Here is a 13,816-nt window from a genome sequence, read left to right as displayed (position 1 = left end):
CCTGTAAATGCCTTATCCTGTCACCCATATCTGTCAGCAAAAAGTGTAAGACAGATTAATCCAAAGGGAATAGCAGTTAACATACCATAGTGCCAAACCCATTCTTAGCTGAAAGGGACTTTACTGAGAGCCCTCATTTTTAAATGTACTTCAATGAATTGTTCATTTGGAATGTTCCACAGTAAGTTACCTTTAGTAAGATTTTGCCATTTCTGTAAGACTTCACTGCCTCCTGGGCATAATGTATAAGCTAGAAATAACTCAGTTTTCCAGAAATTAAGGATCCCATTTTTACCTAAAATATTGGCTTTACTCTCAGGTTCTTGATTGACTTAGCCAATGATTTTTCCTACCTAAGCATGCAAACAAAAGGAAACAAAGGAGTAGAACACAAAAATCCCCATGAATTTTCAAAAGCCAAATTTTATAACCCCTGCAATATTACTGCTTAATACCAGTTCCTTTCTGACCAAGTCAGATATGTGGAGCCTCTAACTTGATCCAAACCAGTTAATTCCTGGATCAAATCCATTCCTGGACCCAGCCCAGATTCTGTCGTGACTTCAAACCCAGTTTGGATCAGAAATTTGCTTGAAGAAACTCAGAGGGCTAAAAGCACAAATCCATGGAGCTCTGAAATCCAAGAGAGAGAGCTTACCCATGATCCCCAGCTGCTCTGAGAGATTAATGGACAAAAGTGGGTCCTGCAGGTACCTTGTTTGTTCACTCAGTGCTCCTAGGGCTTGCTAGAAGCTCTACTTTGGATCCCGCTTCTGACACCATCTGGTAACAGAAAAACTTCAGCCAAAATAAATTTAAAGGAATTTAATTGAGCAATGAGCAATTCATGGGTCAGGCAGCCCCTGGAATCACAGCAGATTTAGAGACTCCAGCACAGCAACATGGTGGAAGATTTATAGACAAAAATGGGAAATGTTGTACAGAAATGGGAAATGACATACAGAAATCGGAAGTGAGGTACAGAATGGCTGGATCGGTTACAGGTTGGCATTTGCCTTATTTGAACACAGTTTGAATACTCAGCAGTGTATGAATGGTTGAAGTATGGCTGCTGGGATTGGCTAAGACTCAGCTATTATTACAGGCACATACTCCCAAGTTAGGTTTTCAATATTGTCTACCTACTAAACTAGGTTGCAGTTCATCCAGGACTCATATATAGAAGTACAGAGTCCCTTCTCAGGCCATATTTAGTTTGCTTTAACAGGAGAAACTGTTTACAGTTCAGCTTTGAAACAAACACAATAACAGTTTTTCCCCAAAACAAACCTTACAATTGTTTGAAATGCTTGTTCCCCAGTGCCGTAAACAAATAGCACTTGAACATAAATTTAATTTACTCAGCAAGGCCATTTTTATACTTTCTGCAGAAAGGATACACTCACTAGCAGTTTTGCCAAAAGAGTACAAGGAACAAAGGAGACAGGGTTATTTATAACCTGACATGTCCACCCTACTGCTGTGTCTGGTTTCCACTGGCTAGAATGGGACCTTATATTTTGTATTTGTCCTGATTGGCTAGCAACTTAGAAATTTTTAAAAGAAGTAAAGGTAGAGGAGAACAAAGGAAGGAGGAAGTAACTTGTGGAGTGCTGAGAAAGGTAAAAACACCTTCAAATAAGGAAGAGGAATAGGCTATGACCTAATGCTTGCTTGGACCAGTATAAGCATGCTAGGGCAAATATTTAGGCTAAATTGTGGGAGCTAAGAACAGAAAGTGTATTGATTTCTTTATCACGGCTAGCAGATATTTAAGAATGTTAACACAGGTCTTTGAATACATTTTGCGTTGAAGATAAGTTACTATTTATTCCTAATTAAATGGGGAGGAAAGTCTTTGAAGAGGAACCTCTACTTTACTTTTTACAATTCCCCCTCTTTTTATTTTATAATTCCTCTTCAAGCTTCTTTAATATGTTTTGACTTAATTGCTTTGTTTGTCCTTCTAAGAGAAGTACTTTTTCCAAATAGGGTGAAGGAGAGTTAGGAGTTAACTCTGTAAGAGTGGTAGAGACAAGTTTTTGTATAAAACTTCGAAGGCAGTGAATAATGTAAGAGCCTACAAGAATAAGTACACCAATAACACGAGCAAACAAGGTGAGAATTGATGTTAAAATTTTATTTTATCCACTGAACCAATGTTTCATCATTTTAGAAAAAGGGTTATTTATTTTAGACTTTTTGGCAAGTTTATCAAATAGGGTTGTTAATCCTTGTAGCACTTTTGTTATAGTTCCATCAGGGGCAGCATTATTAGGAACAAAGGTACAATATTGAGTTTTAATTATGACACAAAGAACTTTTTTTTGCTAATATTATATTTAAAGCTATTCTATTTTTCTAGGCCATCTGACTAGTAGGTCCTAATTGCTTAGCTATCTCTTTGATGGCATCCCCAGTGTAATTTATGAATCATTGCTGATTGTAATAGATATAGTTTATGTAGTCTAATTTTTTTTTTATTTACCTACTGGAACAACATGGATTTAAATTCTGCGGCTATTTGATTTTGTGCTTTAAACTTATTTGGCACTTCTCACAGGACCTTAATAGCATTTATGTAAACCTGAGGATTAAAGGACTCATAAGGAATTTCCTTTGGCCTGCAGTGTTTTGTTTTTACCTTTTTAGATTGATGAAATGCCAAGGTGAAGGGGATAGCCAATTGGATTAGAGCCCAAGTACTGCTCCAAATATTTGGCAGAATGTCCAGCAAAGGTCCTCCACAGTACCACCATACATTTGCTTGGGGATGGCTAAGCATAGATGGATGGACAAGCTCTTAGAAAGGCTTGAGCTCCTTGCATCATTTTATGCTTCCAAGGAACACCAAATTTTCCCCCTGCCATGAGATGCATGAAGTAAACTTGGCATTTAGAGGCAGAAGCTGGATTGCCCTCAGGAGCTGACCCGCAGGGTGTTGTATTTCAGGAAATTGCAGAGAGCTCAGCATGACGGATTATCCCAAACAGTGGGATTCTGAAAAAGACCCACCATGCAGTCCATATCTGGTTGACAAGGATACCATCTGAGTGGAAAGGGGATAATCTGGGCCTCTGGCCTACCATGCATACAAGCGTAATAATCGCTTTTATTTAAAGTGTGAACACAGTATTTAATCCATTCCAGCCAGGCATTTGCATCTTGATATTTCATCTTGATAGCTAAGGTCTCTCTTAGATCTATTATTTTTACAATAGACACCCTAGTTTTATTAGATGTAGGGGCACGCGGTGTGGGATCTAGAACTGAGGCTACTGAAGAAGGGGAAGATGGGGGAATAATGCGTATTTTAAAAATACCTAGGGGGTCTTTTCCATTTATGTCAATCCCCATACCATAGAAGTGACTAAGGGCAGGTCTAGAGTTAGTTAAGGTGGAGGTGGTGATACAGAGAAGGACAGGGTTACATTGATAAGGCTGACAGTTACAAGGGGTAGTCGTTTTAGTGAAATAGATGAGGGGTTTTAGATCTGCACAAATCTTTTTCGTGGAAGTCCAACTTTGCTCCTGAGTAGTTTAAAGGATGGAGTCCCATTTACTACAAGGTTGCCAGGCTGTAGGAGCAGAAAATCAGCGTCTTGGCTTTAGGTCATTACAACAATGAGTGCTGGGGGAAACTGTGTCAATTAGAAGGCTGGGACATAAACATTTGTGTGAAAAGGCTAGCTGTTGTTGATCTTTTACATTTCCACAAGGTATGACAGAGCAAGCATTAAAGGCAATGGTCTAAGGTGTGTCAGATTTAGTTACATTAATAACAAAGGAACTAGTGACAGAATAAGGAAAGGAAAGGAAGCAATATAGAAGGTATATGAAAGTTAAACTTTCTTTAACTTAGGGCCTGATCCTAGTACAGTAATGCATGATTCTGAGAGGAAGATGTTTTCTTGACTTGAGTATGGTGGGTCCATTTTTCTCTCGGCTGTGTGGATGGCAGTCTCAGTGGTTAACAGCATAAAATAGGGTTCTTCCCAAGGTGGCTCGAGGTTTTTCTTTCTTTAGATAAGGACTTGGTTTTCAGGCTGGTGCTTGTGTACTGGAATTTCTAGGGGTGGTACCTGTGCTAAAAGACTTTTAGTTTCAAGGGAAGGGAAAGTGGAAGATAAATTAAGTATATAATTTCTGCTGCATATCCTGGGACTTGAGGCCCCATGGTGATGCCTCCTACTCCATTCCTGCTCAGCGCCACCTAGGGGATGCTGTGGCCCTGCCCCCTTTTAATGTCTTGGCCTTCTTGTGGCCTGCACCGCCCCTGCACGCTGTGGCCTTGGGGTTGAGGGGCCTGGTGACTTACCTGGCTGCCTTTTGGGACTTAAGAAAGCTAAATACTGGGCTGGGTGTGGTGGCCTACACCTGTAATCCCAGCACTTTGGGAGGCTGAGGTGGGCGGATCATGAGGTCAGGACATCGAGACCATCCTGGCTAACACGGTGAAACCCTGTCTCTAATAAAAATACACACACACAAAAAAAATAGCCAGGCATGGTGGCAGGCACCTGTAGTTCCAGCTACTTGGGAGACTGAGGCAGGTTAGTGGTGTAAACCGGGGAGGTGGAGCTTGCAGTGAGCTGAGATCACACCACTGCACTCCAGCCTGGGCGACAGAGTGAGACTCCGATTCAAAAAAAAAAAAAAAAAAGAAAGAAGGAAAGCTAAACACCATTTTATATTTGACAATGTTTTTTGTATGATTTTATGGCAGATAAGTTAAATTTTACCTTTATATTAATGTGCTATTAATGTGAAACTTAATTTTCATAAAATCTTATTGTCATTATTTAGCCATTTTTAATGTCTGACTATAAGGTAAGACTTTTGTAGACTCTTTTTAACTTTTTATAATTTTTGTTAAAGAGCAGTTTAGTGCTTTAAATTTATTGTGCTTTCATGTTAATGCCCAGTTCACAGAAAAACTGGATGACACCCCTTTAACTTTAGCCAATATGTTTACACAAATAATGTCCTTTACAATTAACATTTTAAAACTTACTTAAACCTTTAAAACAAAAATTTTTAAACCTTTTAATGTAGGTAAAAATCCATATTCTTATGCCTCCTTATAATCTTGTTATTAAAAGTATATTTTATCTTTCTTACATACCTTGTACATAATCTGGGTTTTTAAAAATAATTTTACATCCAGGAGGCCTAATTATTTTTAAATTATACAATATCTCTTGCATGAATTCCCTTTTATAGCTTTTCTTATGACTTTCACAGACAATCTTCAACATGTCTTAACTTTCTGCCTTCCTTTTACACTATTCCTTTTCCTAGTTTCACCCTCTGTGTCTTCCTTTGATTTCTGTCTCTTCCAGTTTCTGTCTTACTCTTTCCCTTGATTTCTCTATCATTTGCACTCTATTTTCCTCTCTCTTTCTGTCATCCCATTTCCCTTTCCCCTCCCGAGTTCTCCCACTCCTGCCACCAGCGGGGCCAGGCCACAGCATGGGCCCCACCCCTGTGCACATGCTGCCATCTGTTTCTCCTATTTTTTTCCCCCTGATTCCCCTTTTTGCTTTTTTCCTTTCTTCTTACTTAGTTTCTCGGGCTGGGTAGGATTTGCACAGCTGCAGTCTGGGCCCCAGGCAGTCACCAGCCCAGAGGCTTGGCAGATGCCTGCCACAAATTGCAAGAATTATGCCCATTTCACCTCCTGTGCTCTCCCCTGGCACTGGTCCCTGCCCTCTTTTTCACATAGAGCCAGGCTGGGGAGTGGGACCTAACTCTTGGTGTGCCTGCCTGGCTGTTTGGTGCTATGCTTGCTGTTTTTGCTTTCTTTCTCTCTGACTTCCTCTCCTAGTTTCTTTTTCCTCTCTGCTGGTCTTTCCTTTGTCTTTGCCAGCAACCTATGCTGCTGTTTTCCCCTCTCTTTCCCCTTCCCCCAGGGGAGGGACCAGTGGGAGTGGAGCTACTGTTTCTTCCCCCGAGAAGAAAGGAAAGGGGGGTTCTGAATATTTTTCTTACTACGGGAGGTTTGTATGAGGTTCAACCCCCACTCATGGGGATTTCTCACCTCTTTCTTAGGTTCAACCCCCACCCCCCATGGGGATTTTTCACCTCTTTCTGAGGTTCAAGCCCCCCTCACGGGGATTTCTCACCTCTTTCTGAGGTTCAAGTCCCCCTCACGGGGATTTCTCACCTCTTTCTGAGTTTCAAGTCCCCCTCACGGGGATTTCTCACCTCTTTCTGAGGTTCAAACCCCCTCGTGGGGATTTCTCACCTCTTTCTGAGGTTCAAACCCCCTCGTGGGGATTTCTCACCTCTTTCTGAGGTTCAGCCCCCCTCGTGGGGATTTCTCACCTCTTTCTGAGGTTCAAGCCCCCCTCGTGGGGATTTCTCACCTCTTTCTGAGGCTCAAGCTCCCCTCGTGGGGATTTCTCACCTCTTTCTGAGGTTCAGCCCACCTCACGGGGATTTCTCACCTCTTTCTGAGGTTCAGCCCACCTCACGGGGATTTCTCACCTCTTTCTGAGGTTCAAGCCCCCCTCACAGGGATTTCTCACCTCTTTCTGAGGTTCAAGCCCCCCTCAAGGGGATTTCTCACCTCTTTCTGAGGTTCAACCCCCCTCGTGGGGATTTCTCACCTCTTTCTGAGGTTCAACCCCCACCAATGGGGACTTCTCACCTCTTTCTGAGGTTCAACCCCCACCAATGGGGACTTCTCACCTCTTTCTGAGGTTCAACCCCCCCTCATGGGGATTTCTCACCTCTTTCTGAGGTTCAACCCCCCTTGTGGGGATTTCTCACCTCTTTCTGAGGTTCAACCCCCACCAATGGGGACTTCTGACCTCTTTCTGAGGTTCAACCCCTCCACATGGCTTTCTCACCTCTTTCTGAGGTTCAACCCCCCCACACTGGGATTTCTCACCTGTTTCTGAGGTCCAGCCACCCCAACCATGGGGATTTCTCACCTCTTTCTGAGGTTTAACTCCCCCCACCCTGCCCGCCTCATGGGGATTTCTCACTTGTTTCTGAGGTTCAGCCCCCCCAAGGGGATTTCTCACCCCTTTCTGAGGTTCAAGCCCCGCCCCCATGGGTATTTCTCACCTCTTTTTAACCTGCAAGACATCCCGACTAAGGAATACTTCACCGCCCTGCTGCGGCTTTCTTTCCCTAGTCCTAACTAAGGAATGCTTACCACCCCTGTGGTTTCTCTCTCCCTGGTATGTCCTAACCAAGGAATGCTTTACAGTCCTGTGGCTTTTTCCTTAGTCCTGACCACCAAGGAAATACTTTACCGGCCCCTGCGGCTTCTCCTTCCTTGGTCTGTGCACAGAGTTGTCGCCATGGTATGTGGCTAGGTTGCTGGCCAGTTTCTTTCTTTTTTTTTCTCTGCGTTGCTGAGAGTCCGAGTTTATTCGTCACACTGGGTGGGTCTCAATTTCTCATCCCTGAGGACACTGCAATGAGGCAGAAGAGCATGCTCCCTCATGAGAGAGGACTGGAGACCACCCTGGAGGAGAATATATCCCCATATGGATTGCCACCAAATTGCTTGAAATGCTTGTTCCCAGTGCCATAAAGAAATAACACTTGAACATAAATTTAATTTACTCAGCAAGGCCATTTTTATACTTTCTGTAGAAATGGTACACTCACCAGCAGTTTTGCCATGAGAGCACACCGAACAAAGGAGACAGGGTTATTTATAACCTGACATGTCCACCCTACTGCTGTGTCCAGTTTCCACTGGCTGGAACGGGACCTTACATTCTGTATTTGTCCCGATTGGCTAGCAACTTAGAACTTTTTAAAAGAGGCAAAGGTAGAGGGGAACAAAGGAAGGAAGAAATAACTTGTGGAATGCTGAGAAAGGTAAAAACACCTTCAAATAAGGAAAAAGAATAGGCTATGACTTAATGCTTGCTTGGACCAGTATAAGTATGTCAGGGCAAATATTTAGGCTACATTGTGGGAGCTAAGAACATAAAGTGTATTGATTTCTTTATCATGGCTAGCAGATATTTAAGAATGTTGGCACAGGTCTTTGAATACATTTTGCGTCGAAGGTAAGTCACTATTTATTCCTAATTAAATGGGGAGGAAAGTCTTTGAAGAGGAACCTCTGCTTTATTTTTTACGTCTGTGGACTAGACCGGCTAAAGCTGCAAGATTAGAAATTATGATAATCTTACTAAATTCAAGATGTAGCTATCTTTATTAAACCAATATCAATGCTTATTTATTAAAAATTACACAAGCAAAGATCATTCTGTCTTGGGCTGGGTTTATAGTTTTGTAACCCCTATGCCCAATTTTGACACCTTGTAGTATTTGGCAGGGATAAGTGTGAAATTGCTTGATTAATAAATGCAAACAAAAATGTATGCTGGCAATTCTTCAGACATTTCTAATATTACTTTACCAATAATTTTAAAGCTAGCTTATTTAACTAAAGATTTTGCTTATGTAAATGAAAAAGCATTTGACTAGTCTTTTCTTTTTTCCTGATAAAGTATCTGATTCAAGTGTTTTTATTTTCTTAAGCCGATTAATTAGAGCTCTTTTATATCAGTAGTGAAACATTGTGTTTGCAATGCATAAATAACTAAATGTATTAGGCATGCCGATAGAAGTACATTTTATAGACTTATAAAAACCTTTTGTTTTTCCCTGAGACTTTCAGATTCTTGATAACCTGTTTCACAACCCTAGGCAGTAGTCAGTTAAATAGACTTAAATTTGCATATTAAAGTAAACAACTCAGGCAAAACTCAAATAGCAAAATTTACATCATAAGGTACAGAAAGAGTAAGTTTGGTGGTGCTATAGGAAGATTAAAGGTGAATGCCAAATCAAACATAAAATTATAGAAATCTATCATAGGATTGTATAAGGAGACCAATTTTACTTAAATAGGGACTATCTGTGGATCTCCAAGCTCTGGGCAGAGCCCAGACTGAGTTGTAAATCTTCAAAAAGGGAAAATTATTATGAGGTTAGACCATGTGATGCTTTTACACTTGAAAAAAAATTTTTAAAGACACTTTTAAGTGTCTAAACCACACTCTTGCTTTAAAACCCAAGAGTAACTTATCTTGTAATTATTTTAGTCAAAAATAAGAAAAAACAGTTAACACAATATAAAATTAAGCAGTTTAAGAACTGAGACGTACATGGCTAGGTTGCTGGCCAGTTTCTTTTTTTTCTCTGCATTGCTGAGAGTCCGAGTTTATTCGTCACACTGGGTGGGTCTCAATTTCTCATCCCTGAGGCCACTGCAGTGAGGCAGAAGAGCGCGCTCCCTCCTAAGAGAAGACTGGAGACCGCCCCTGGAGGAGAATATATCCCCGTAATTAAATACATTCCCCATAAGGAAAAACAGGTTTCTCCCCCAAAGGGAGTCTGGTGCCTTCATTTTCTTTAAGGAGCCCCAGGCTATTATAAACTATTTTAAGTCCCTCATGTGGCAGAGGGTGCAAGAGAAAGGAGAGACAGCAGAAGTAAATGAAGAAAACAGAATTCAGTCAACTGAGAAAGAAAAAAAAAACTTTTGCTCAAAAAAAGACATGGTTTTAGGAGAAAAACAAAACAAAAACATGAAGGCCTTTTAAACACGGACACACACATATGCACGCACACACACACACACACATCTTGGATGTTAGCTTTTAACTAAGCTGACTTTTAACCATCGAGTTGCTTTAAAAAGATCTTTTAAAATCTCATTACCATATTTCAACAAGGACAAATTGCTGCAATTTCAGAAGTATAGCCATTGCTCTTTCAGTTTGGTCTGGCTAGTAAAAAGGTGGCCTTGTTATGTAAATAAAGCCCCTTGGTAGTCAAAATGAAAAATCTTTCCTCTTTTTTTCCCTTTTGCTGGCCATTCCCCCCCCCCCCCCCCCCACACCATCATTTTTTTTTTTTTTTTTGATAGGAATTTAGCCACTTCAGAGGCCTCGTTCCCTGTAATTTGGAACTTCCTTCAGATTTGATCAGGTCAGATAGAGCTGATCAAACCCAGTGGTAAAAAGACCAAAACAACAACAAAAACAGAAACAAACAGCATCAAATAAAAAAGTTAAGCAAAACAAATGATCACACAACTTATATAGTTACTGAGCGCTCTAATGGTAAGGAGAAATTAAGAACAGCTGGTTGTTAATCTTAACTTTAGCCAAGACAAACCGCAATTCACTTACTTATCTAGGATTGGGTCTCAAGCTGAAGACTGTTCTCTACCATCCTAGAAGCAGGGAAAGAAAACCTCTTCTTCCCTGTTGGAAGCAAGCTCAAACTCCCCAAAGGAGTTACCTGCTGTTAGATATGAGTTCTAAATTTCTTTTCAAATAATTAATATGTCAGTATGTTCAATTCTTTGCCTTCTACTTTTAAACTTAACTTCCTCCTAAAGCAACATTTTTCGATTACCTACTCCACCCTGACTCATTCTGATCGCCTGCTCCACCCTAACTCATTCCAATCACCTGCTCCACCCTAATTCATTCCAATCACCTGCTCCACCCTAACTCATTCCAATCACCTGCTCCACCCTAACTCATTCCAATTACCTGCTACCAGCTCTGCCCTGACTCCCACCAAAGCAATCACTCCCTCATTCTCTTTAAATTAGCCAGCCAATCAGAATTAGCTTAGCCTGTGCTGTCTAACCCTAGCCAATAGGGGAATGACACAGCAGCAGGGGCCACGTGCATCAGGGATAAGAACCCCTTCCCCTCCCTTGTCCAGGTGTGCGCTCACCATTGCTCCAACTGTAAGGGTGCACCCTTCTATAGAAGTACTTTGCCTTGCTGAGAATTAAAAGAAAATTTTACATCCCAGTGCTATTTGTTTTGCAGCACCAAAACTTTATATATAACACTGCCTACCACCGTCATGGAAGCAGAAAAACTTGCCTTCCTTGTGTTGGAAACAAGTAAAACTCCAAAAAAAAAAAAAAAAAAAAAAGTTGTACAGCAAAATAAACTAGTTCTCAACCAAATTTTGGGAGATCAGGGATTCTCTGGAGGGGAGGCTTCCAGGCCTCAGCAAATTGTTCTATTGGTTTGAGCCATAAAGATTGCTGAAGCTGGTACCAAGCACCCATAGGTGATTTGTCAAAGGTGAGGGACACCTACACTCAGAATCCCTCCGTGGTTACCAAAATGTGAATCCCCAAATTCTGAGACAGGTCTCAGTTAATTTAGAAAGTTTATTTTGCCAAGGTTGAGGACACACGCCCATGACGCAGCCTCAGGAGGTCCTGATGACATGTGCCTAAGGTGGTCAGAGCACAGTTTGGTTTTATACATTTTAGGAAGATATGAGCCATCAATCGACATATGTAAGATGAACATTGGTTTGGTCTGGAAAGGTGGGACAACTTGAAGCAGGGAGGGGGCTTCCAGGTCATAGGTAGATAAGAGACAAATGGTTGCATTCTTTTGAGTTTCTGATTAGCCTCTCCGAAGGAGGCAATCAGATAGGCATTTATCTTAGTGAGCAGAGGGGTGACTTTGAATAGAATAGGAGGCAGGTTTGCCCTAAGCAGTTCTCAGCTGACTTTTCCCTTTAGCTTAGTGATTTTGGGGGCCGAGGATATTTTCCTTTCACAGAAGCTAAAAATTTCTTTGATCAAATAATCAATTTATTTTATTTCCAGAGTAAGGATTTCTGTGTGCTTTTCTCCAAAGACTTTTGTATTCTTTTTAATAATTGTTTTTTCTCTGTTTTCTTTAACTATCACAGATAAGGAATGGTAAAGAGATTTTGGTAACTATTCTGACTTTCAGAACACATTGTTGTTTCTTTTGTTGAGTAATAGAATTTTTATGATTTTTAGAATTTCTAACAAAGTAATGCTCAATGAAAGAAAATTTGGAGAAAAAAAAAACCAGCAAGAAGGGAAGAATTGTCACCTTGAGTCACATCCCAAAGTCAAACATTGCATTTCCAGTTTCTTCTTTTCTATGCTTAGGCTTTGAAAAGACAAAAAGTAATACTTATTGCACATGTTTCTGCATTACTATAAAGGTAAATTCATATCCAGTTACTTGAAATAAAATGCCTGCAAAATCCTGTCCTCTCATCTGCCATTGATAACAGCAAATTTTCTGTTATGCAGCACAGTGATGAGTTCCCTTCTTCATCCTTTGTTGGTGACCATAGGACTCCTTTCTTTGAGCCTTGAAATTATACTATATAATTTTTTTCTTCTTTTTCATGGCATTTCTATACCTTTACTGCAATTCTGGCATTATTTATAATATTTTACACTGTGAAGAGTTTTATTTTCTCCGGTTGTAAACATACTCATAAATAACTTTACATTTTACTCTTTTCACTATTATATTTTTCCATATTATTTCAGTTTCTATAAATAAAAACTTAAATGTCTAAATAATAGTCCATCAAAAGTATCGTCTATAATTTAACTACTTTCTAACTATTGGAGTTTTAAGTTGTTTTTTGATTTTACCATTATAAATGTAAATAACTTTGATCATAAAAAGTTTCAGAATGTCTTGAAGAATAAAAGATCTGTCTTTTCCCAGAACATACCTATTTATTTAGGTTAAGCTGAAAAGTCAAATTTTTTTTTTTTTTTGACAGGAGGCAAAGTCTTGTTGATACTTACAGACTGCAGAGAAAATATAAAACAAAGGTACAACCTTTATGCTTGAAGGACACACATGTTTTGTTGTTCCTCTTCTGGAGATGGCAAGCCTGTCTCATCTTTATTATGCTAGGAGCAATACAGGAGCTGCCACCATTGCTCAGCTTCTAGTTCATTTTCTGCCGACTTTTGGAGTTTTCACACATTGACTAAGGACCATAAGTATAAAGCTCTGGTGTTTTTATCTCTGGAGCTTGTGAGTCCCTAAGGCTAAGTGTGAAGAATGCAGTACTTTTTTCCAAAGATTTTAATAACACCTTACATGATTGTTATTCCTTGACTCCTTTGGGTAAGGGGAAACCAAGTGAAGGAACAAGGGTGCCTCTCAAGTATGGCAACTCAACGACATGCCCAGCAACTGTGTTCAAAATAGAGCTCAGAATCTGGGTTTAGTCTTTCAACACAAGAAAGATAGCAATCTGTATTTGAATTTGGATTGGAGTAGATTGTTTTTTCAGATTCTCTAGGCTGGATATTCCCTCTCATTTTATTTTTTATTTTTATTTTTATTTTTTTAAGATGGAGTCTCACTCTGTTTGCCCAGGCTGGAGTGCAGTGACACAATCTTGGCTCACTGCAACCTCTGCCTCCCAGGTTCAAGCCATTCTCATGCTTCAGCCTCCCGAGTAGCCGGGATATCCCTCTCTTGCTTTATCTTATTTTCCCTCTCCCTCTGGAAATTTTCCTGTTTTGTTTTATTTGAGATAGATTCTGTGTTGCCCAGGCTGCAGTGCAGTGATGTAATCTTGTCTCACTGCAATCTCCACCTCCCCAACTTCACTCCTTCAGAGTAACTGAGACTACAGGGGTGCCACCATGTTCTCGGCTGGAAACATTATTTTTGATTATCATTAAAACACAGGGGAGAGGGGCAGTGTTATCGGCCTCTAGTGGGTAATGGCCAGGGATGCTGCTTCACCGTGGGGGCTACAATGCACAGGATAGCCCCCACAGTGAAGAATTATGGAGTCCAAACTGCCAATAGTGCCATCTTTAAAAATGCTGCAGTACATACAAATATGTACCTCTATGAAATGGACATTGGCCTTCCCTGATTTATTAAAAGCAAAGGGCAAGAAATAATTGGCCTAAACTCTGAAGTTACCTAATATCTTGCATGTAGTATTTTTGAGAATTACCATAGAAGGCATATCATACCAGGATAAATAA

General features: G+C 40.4%; 1 long non-coding RNA gene across 2 annotated transcripts; it reads right to left on the bottom strand.

Annotated features, from left to right (window-relative positions):
* Window positions 1-3,325: 3,325 nt before the first annotated feature.
* On the bottom strand, window positions 3,326-11,954 carry LOC131382871 (uncharacterized). 2 transcript variants are annotated; one of them, XR_009212463.1, is made up of 3 exons: window positions 11,889-11,954; window positions 7,266-7,427; window positions 3,326-4,095 (listed from the first exon to the last, which is right to left on the bottom strand). It is a non-coding gene; the product is annotated as an uncharacterized LOC131382871 (long non-coding RNA). The 2 variants fall into 2 exon arrangements; XR_009212462.1 differs by lacking the exon at window positions 11,889-11,954 and adding an exon at window positions 9,144-9,275.
* Window positions 11,955-13,816: the final 1,862 nt, after the last annotated feature.

This window comes from Hylobates moloch, unplaced genomic scaffold (assembly GCF_009828535.3).
Source record: "Hylobates moloch isolate HMO894 unplaced genomic scaffold, HMol_V3 SCAFFOLD_2, whole genome shotgun sequence".
Lineage (NCBI taxonomy): Eukaryota > Metazoa > Chordata > Mammalia > Primates > Hylobatidae > Hylobates > Hylobates moloch.
The sequence above is the reverse complement of the archived record's forward strand: the minus strand, read 5'-3'. Positions and strand labels throughout refer to the sequence as shown.